General features: G+C 40.2%; 1 pseudogene; it reads right to left on the bottom strand.

Annotated features, from left to right (window-relative positions):
- Positions 1 to 4,167: 4,167 nt before the first annotated feature.
- Positions 4,168 to 4,738, bottom strand: LOC102850671 (annotated as a pseudogene).
- Positions 4,739 to 7,690: the final 2,952 nt, after the last annotated feature.

Here is a 7,690-nt window from a genome sequence, read left to right as displayed (position 1 = left end):
GGTCTGATATCATATGAATCCATTTATATTAAATGTACAATAAGCAAATGCATAGAGACAGAAAGCAGATTCTTGATCGGCAAGGAGCAGAAACGGGGAATGGCTGCTAATGGCTACAGGCTTGAGTGGGGGTGGTGGGTCATAAAGGTCCTACAATCAGACAGTGGTGATGGCAGCACAACTTTGAATATACTAAAGTCCACTGAAACATGCACTTTAAAGTGATGGAATAGACTGTATGTAAATTAAAGAAGTCAGCAGCTCCGAGAGGCTCTGTGGTCAAGCCCACATTGTTCAAGTTGGTAATGCGTAGCTGAGTAGGAAGAGGCATACAAAGACCCACTGAGCAGTGAGGTGCGGAAGTAAGACAGGGCAAGGAGAGGACCAATCAAGCGAATGAAGCCTCTTTCAGTGGCGACTAGAACAATTTTTCAAATGGTTAAGAAACTATTTTGTTCTTTGAGTTGTTGTTTTGTACTGTAGAGTAGGAACTGATGACTCAGAGCTTAGCCTCCGGCAGGTTTTCAGAGACCATTAATCACATGGGAAGAGATTGCTCATCCTTCACCCAAACTGTTCTTTGGGTAACAACATTAAATGTAATAACTTTGGAAATGCTTCAGAAATAATAATTTACAAAACCCAAAATCTACTCTTATACAAAAGCAAGCCGTTCTCAGGCCATTCTCTGCTGGCCCACTATCCTGTATTCTAGCCTGAACATTCTCTGCTGGCCCACTATCCTGTATTCTAGCCTGAACATTGCGTCTAGTCTGTTCTGTCTTTACTGAACAGACTATGGCGAAGTGTTCCAGAGAAGCTCAAGTGCCCATCTCTTATGAAATCTTTTCCTCCAAAACTTATCCTCCTTGTTACCAACAGGAGGAGCTGTGTTCCTGCCATCTGTTTTTCATGCCCTGTGTAAAGATAGATGCGTCTGCAGTCTGTAGCTGAGGAAGCTTCCTTCCAATGGCACAGCAGAAAAGAAGAAAATCATTCTCATGTGGCATGTGGCATAAGGATTTGAGAAATTACAGCTGTACTGTGCACTGACAGGCCATCAATGTTTAAAGACACCCTTATTACCTGTCCTGGGTTCAGTGTAACCATATGTCTTTCAGCTTTCTGGAACTGAGGAAAACGTTTTAAATCAGGATTGACAACATTGATCTTACTGAACACACTAGATTCTTCATAAGGGATTCTTGTTGGATAAAGGAATGGAGTATCTTCAGGAGGAAAGAGGTGCCATCTTTTCCTAACAATAAAAAAGATTAGATTTAGTACTCTGAATTTTTAATAAAATATAAAAGAAATCAGAAGCTAATGTTCATTTTCACTCCCTTTAATCCAATTTACAAATGAATACAGGAAGGGATTTCAGTGGTCATGTTACCTGCTTCCCCTCTCCTTCCTGGAATCCCCTCTGCAGACACCCGGTGGAAGGGGAAGTAACAACCAGCTGCAGACACCCGGTGGAAGGGGAAGTAACAACCAGCAGGCATCTCCCGATCTCCTGAGGTAGGCCCTTCTCTTACTGAGGCAGGAGCTCATTTGTGAGGTCTTTTTTTTCTTATCTCAAATAAAAATCTGCCTCCTCCAAATCCAATGTCTGACCACAGAGCATCATCTCCTAATAGTCCCCTTTAAATAGCTTTCTATCCCCTGATTTACCCCTCCCTATCAATCTAGTCAGCAAGCAAGGTTGTGTCATTTGCATACACAGGTTGTTGATGAGTCTTCCTCCAATCCTGATACCACATTCCTCCTCATCAAGTCCAGCCTCCTGAATGATCTATTCTGCACATAGATTGAAAAGGTATGGAGATAGGCTGCATCCCTCATATACACCTTTTCTGATTTTTTAATCATGCTGTGTTTCCTTGCTTCCTGGTCAAATTACAGGTTTCACATAGCACAATTAGTGTTCTGGGATTCCCATTCTTCTCAGGGTTAGCCACAATTTGTTGTGATTGACAAAGTCAAATGCTTTTGCTGTCAATGAAACACAGATAGACATTCCTCTGTTTTCATCTAAGATCCATCTAACATTGGCTATAGTATCTCTAGTGCCATCGTCTCTTCTAAACCCTGCTTGCAGAGTTCCAATGATTTTTAGATAATTTTCAGTAGGAACTTGCTTACATGTGATGTTAGTGATCTTGTTCTATAATTTCCACACTCTACTGGATCATCTGTTTTGGTTTTTTTTGAATGGGAATAAATATGGATCGCCTCCAGTCAGTTGCAGGTGGTTGTCCTCCAGATTTCCTGGCACAACCTAATGAAGGAGTCGAGGGCTGCATCAATTTGTAGAAATACATCACTTGGTATTCCATCAATTCCTGGGGGCTTATTTTCTGACAATTCCTTCAGGGCAGCTTGAATTCCCTCCTTCATCATGACTGCCTTTTGATGATTGCTGTTTCATGAAATTTTTCTGTGTCAAATTAAGGACTGCAGCCTTCAATATGGATTGACGTTCAACATCAAGAAAACAAAGTCTCTCTACACTGGGCCAAGTGGCAGCAGTATGACAGACAGAGAAAAGATTGAGATTGTTAATAGCTTCAGCTTGCTTGGCTCCATAGTCAACACTCTGGGTACCAGTAACCCAGAAATAAAAAGATGAATGACAATGGGAAAGTATGCTGTCAGGGACCTCTCCAGAGTACTGATGAACAGCAATGTCAGTCTAGAAACTAAGATGTGCCTGATCCAAGCCATTGTCTTCACAACTACTTGCCATGCATCAGAGAGATGGACAATGAATAAGAACAACAGAAGGAAAATCGATGGCTTTGAGTTGTGGTGCTGGAGAAGAGTTTTGAACAAAACCATGGATTGCCAAGACAACTAACAGATCTGTCCTGGAGAGGGTGAAACCAGCCTGTTCTTCAAGCAAGGATTTTGAAGCTCTGTCTCATAAACTTTGAGCACTTGGTCAGGAGCAACCAGTCCTTGGAGAAGGACAGTATGTTTAGAAAGGTGGAGACACAGCAAAGGAGAAGATGACCTTGGATGAGATGGATTGATACAGTGACTGGAGTACAGTGACTGGAGTAGGTGTGTCAGTCAGTGAGATTGGCTCAGGATAGAGCAGAGTTCAGAGCTATTATACACAGGGTCGCTATGGGCCACAGGCAACTCAAGAACACACAACAACAACATCAAACCAGTATTCTGAGGGAATAAGCATGTCCTTTTTTTGGCTGAAGAATCCTCTTCAACTTGACAACTTTGAGCTTCTCTATCTACAAGCAAAGTCCAGAGCAAGCCATCAGGTTGCAGCATAAACTTCTTATTTCGTTTTAGTATGACATCAAGTGATATTAAGTTTTAAAGTTTATCTCAAGGGGTTTCATCCAGCCTCTATAGCTCCATAAAGTTATAAGCATTAAAAATTTAGTTTAAAAAAATTTAGTTTAGTAATTTTTCCCTTTTGATTAGGTTTTTCTCCTATAAAACCTCTAATCAAGATCTCCACTAATGGTAACTGGGAACAGTGCAGTCCTATGATTGAAAAGGAAGTTGTTTATGAAGACAATTAGTCACACATTTATCACAGTTGTTTATGGAGGCAATTAGACATTCCATATTGTCCTCCTATTCCTGACCCTCCTGCTAGTTGCCCCAGGTGAACCAACTATTATCCAGCCTGCACTGCTGACCTTTGAGGTAGAAGCCAGTAACTTGGCCACTGTGTCACGGGGGATCCTAACCAATGCTGTTGATTTGCTGAGCTGATTCAGCCTCATGGGACCCAGGATGACTCAGCAGAATTGCCCTGCGGGGGTTTTCTAAGCTGTAATCTTTACGGATGTTGAGAAGACTGGAGAACCTAAATGTAGATTAAGAAGCAGGTATTCTGAACAGAACAAGGAAAGACTGCCATGACTGAAATTCAGGAAAGATGTGTGAAAGGGTTGTATGCTTTCAACATATCTCTACAATTTGACTCATAGCAACCTCATGTACAGCAGATCAAAACCTTGCCTGCTTCTGCACCATCCACAAATCTCTGCTGTGCATGAGGCCATGCTACAGCTGCTGTGCCAACCAATCTCATGGACGGTCTTTCCTTTTCCACAGACCCTCTACTCTTTCAACTTCTTTATTTTTTATTTTTAAAAACCATTTTATTTTTGTATATATACTTCTAAGATTCTAAATCTTGGACGTTTCTAGGTCAGGTTCAGGTAAATGAAGGGCTTTTATGAGTAACTTATATTGCCTAGACCCAAGACAAACCACAAATGCAGTCTGAAGCAAAATGGGGAAAAGCATTTTTCTAAAGACAGGTTTAGAAATCCTGATGCAGAAAGTTAAGATGTTTCCTTTCTAGGCCACCATTCACAGGTATAGCCAAAACAACAGGGTAAAGACCTCTGAAAAGAAGACCAACCAGTCCACCCCATGTTACAGTACAAGTTTCACAGCTCAGATAACCTGTACTCAAAGGTAAGCTTACAAAGCCTTTGTAAACTAAATGTGCTGTAATAAATGGAATAACTGCCATTGGTAAGACAGCTGCTATCCGAGCCTGTGTCACATTTAAGATGCGTCGAAAAAGACTGTTTGGTATTAGGCCACAAAGAGCAGCACTAAGTCCAATATATGTTGATCAGTGTTTAAGTAGATTCTTTTCTACTTCTGGAAGTTGGTTAAGTTTTCTGGTTATAAATTCAATAGGTATTATGTTTTCCTTGATCGTATCATCTGGTTCATGATTTTTCATCTTGGAGCCTTATATTCCCCTTCTCTCAACAGCCGGTGACTCCACTGGTTTTCCTCAACTACACGAGGGTACAAGATAAACTCTGCTTATCTGGCATGGGCGCAGCCATCTTTGGCTGACACGTGAGAGACTGGCACCCCTGACGCCATGCCAATATCAGAAGTCACCATCCTCAGCTCTAAGGAGTTCCTTGGATTACACATACTCCAAAAAAAGATCTGTTTGCTCTTTTGGCAATCCACCATTTGTTCATTACACCACAATTCAAAGACATCAATTCTTTTTGGGTGTTTCTTATTCATTCAGTGTCCAGCTTACACATGCATATGACGCATGATGGCTTGGATCAGGCACATTTCAGCCATTTCCTTGAAATAAACCTCTCTCTCTATTTTTTTTTCTTATTGAAATTTTAATGAAAGTTTATAAAGAACTTGGATTTCCATTCATTCACTGTTGCACATTTTCCTTCCTGCCCACCTTCTCTTTCAGGTCGCCTTTTTTTTTTTTTTTAAATCATTTCATTGTTATACAGTCCCCCCACCAAGCCCACTTTATTATACAACTCTTACTCTGGATTCCTGTCATGAAAATAATATCCAATCATATATTTCTTTTACACAGTTCTCTCCCTCATTTGTTTCAATGTCGTGTACATTATTTATCCCCTCTTAGTTTTCCCTCAACCCTCATGTCAATCCCATTTTACAACAATGGCACTATGCAGTATTTGTCCTTTTGTGACGGAGATACTTCACTCAGAATAATGTCCTCCAAGGTCACCCATTTTGTATAACAGTTCATGAGTTCTTTGTTTTTCAGTGCTGCATAATATTCCATTGTGTGAATATATTAGTTTCTCTATCTATTCGTTTATTGATGGACACTTATGTACATATCTAAAAAATTTTTTTAAATTCTATTCCACTGATCTGCGTGTCTGTCATTGACCACCATGGCAATGTAGTAGGATTTGAAATCAGGGAGTGAGATGCCTCCTACCTTATATCTCTTTTTAAGGAGTGTTTTGTTTAATCGGAGTCTCTTTCCATTCCAAATGAAATTGGAGATTGCCTTTTACATCTCGTTGAAGAATAGAATTGGTATTTGTATTGGGATTGCATTAAACTTGTATGTAGATTGCCTTTGGTAGGACTGTAATTTTCACAATATTGAGTCTTCCTATCCAAGAGCAAGGGATATTCTTCCATTTCTCCAGGTCTCTTTTTGTTTCTTGTAGTTAATGTTCTGTAATTTTCTTTGAAGAGATTCTTTGTATTTCTAGTTAGAGTCTCTCTGTATATTTTTGCTTCTCCAGAGAATCCAATCTAATTCCTGGGGCTAACGGCAGTGGAACCAGATCTCTAGCCTAGGAGTCAAAAACTTCTAGGCTCAGTTAGGTTCCAATCTATCATTCAGCTCACTCCCTCTGTCTCCAATGCACACCTCCAGGGTCCTATATACACTGTTTTCCAGGGATCCTCTTATGCTGGTTCCTCTGCCCTTTCAATCTATCAAATGTGGTATCTTCCTGTGAGAGCCCATCTGAATGGCAGCCCTTCCATAAAATATTCCTTAATCTTTCCAAAAGGAACAAACTCTTTGCAATTTTTCAGTTCTGCAACTCTGTGAAACCTTCTTCAAAAGCACCCACACTCTACTATATAAGACAGTTATCTGTGGGCTCGCATGAACTCCAGCTGTAACTTTACTCTTAGGGTATAGAGGGTACCTTATTGAATAACATTTCTTTGGCTTATTTTTCCATTTTGGACACATAGAAAGTGGCTATTTAAGACAGTGTGTCCCTTACCAAGTTTATGGTAGGGCTTCAGACAGGTTCATTCCAATTCAGTATTTAAAAAAAAAATTTCTTCTTTCTATATCAGTTATACTGATTTGGAACCTACATTTTAGTAAGATTCCCAGAGGATTCTTCTGTACATAACTGAAAAAAATTTTACAAATGTAGGAAAATCTGCTGTCAGCGACTTCTCCAGAGTGTTGAAATGCAAAGATGTCAGTCTAGAGACTAAGGTGTGCCTGATCCAGGCCATGGTCTTCACAATTACTTGCTATGCATCAGAGAGCTGGACAGTGACTAAAGATGACGGAAGAAGAATCAATGCCTTTGAGTTGTGGTGCTGGAGAAAAATATTAAACATACAATGGACTGCTAAGAAAACAAACAGGTCTGTCCTGGAAAGGATGAAACCAAGTTGCTTCTTGGAGGCACGGATTTTGAAGCTCTGTCGTACATACTTTGGGCATGATGCCAAGAGGGATCAGTCCTTGGAGAAGGACATCTTGCTTGGAAGGGTGGAAGGATAGTACAAAAGAATACCCTGGCTGAGATGGATTGACATAGTAACTGGGGTTATGGGGGTAGTGTGTTGGAGACAGTGACACTGGCTTAGGATAGAACACAGTTTAGAACTACTGAAAATAAGGTTGCTATGAATAACAGGCAACACACCACCATCATAATAACAACATAATTCTTTGAACATACCATGGACTGATAAAAGAATAAACAGGTCTGTTCTGGACAGGGTGAAACCAAGCTGTTCCTAGGAGGCAAGAATTTTGAAATTCTGTCTCACATACTTTGGGCATATCAAGGATCAGTTCTTATATAAGGTCATCATGTTTGAAAGAGTGGAGGGACAGTACAAGAGAAAAAGATCCTGGACGAGATGGAATGATTCAATGACTAGGGTAATAGGGGTAAGTGTGTCAGAGACAATGAAATTGGCTCATGATAGAGCAGGGTTCAAAGCCATAGTACAGAGGGTTGCTATGAGTCACAAGCAACTTGACAATACGTAACAACAACAACAATAGCAACAAATAGGATCTGTAAGAAATCATGCTAAAATACCTGATATGTTGATAAATGGACTGGACTAACTTATGTCATCTTGTAGTTTTAGAATCTTTGAAAAATGTGAA

The sequence above is a fragment of the Elephantulus edwardii genome, unplaced genomic scaffold (genome assembly GCF_000299155.1).
Source record: "Elephantulus edwardii isolate Elephantulus edwardi_28Jun2011 unplaced genomic scaffold, EleEdw1.0 scaffold00032, whole genome shotgun sequence".
NCBI lineage: Eukaryota > Metazoa > Chordata > Mammalia > Macroscelidea > Macroscelididae > Elephantulus > Elephantulus edwardii.
The sequence above is the reverse complement of the archived record's forward strand: the minus strand, read 5'-3'. Positions and strand labels throughout refer to the sequence as shown.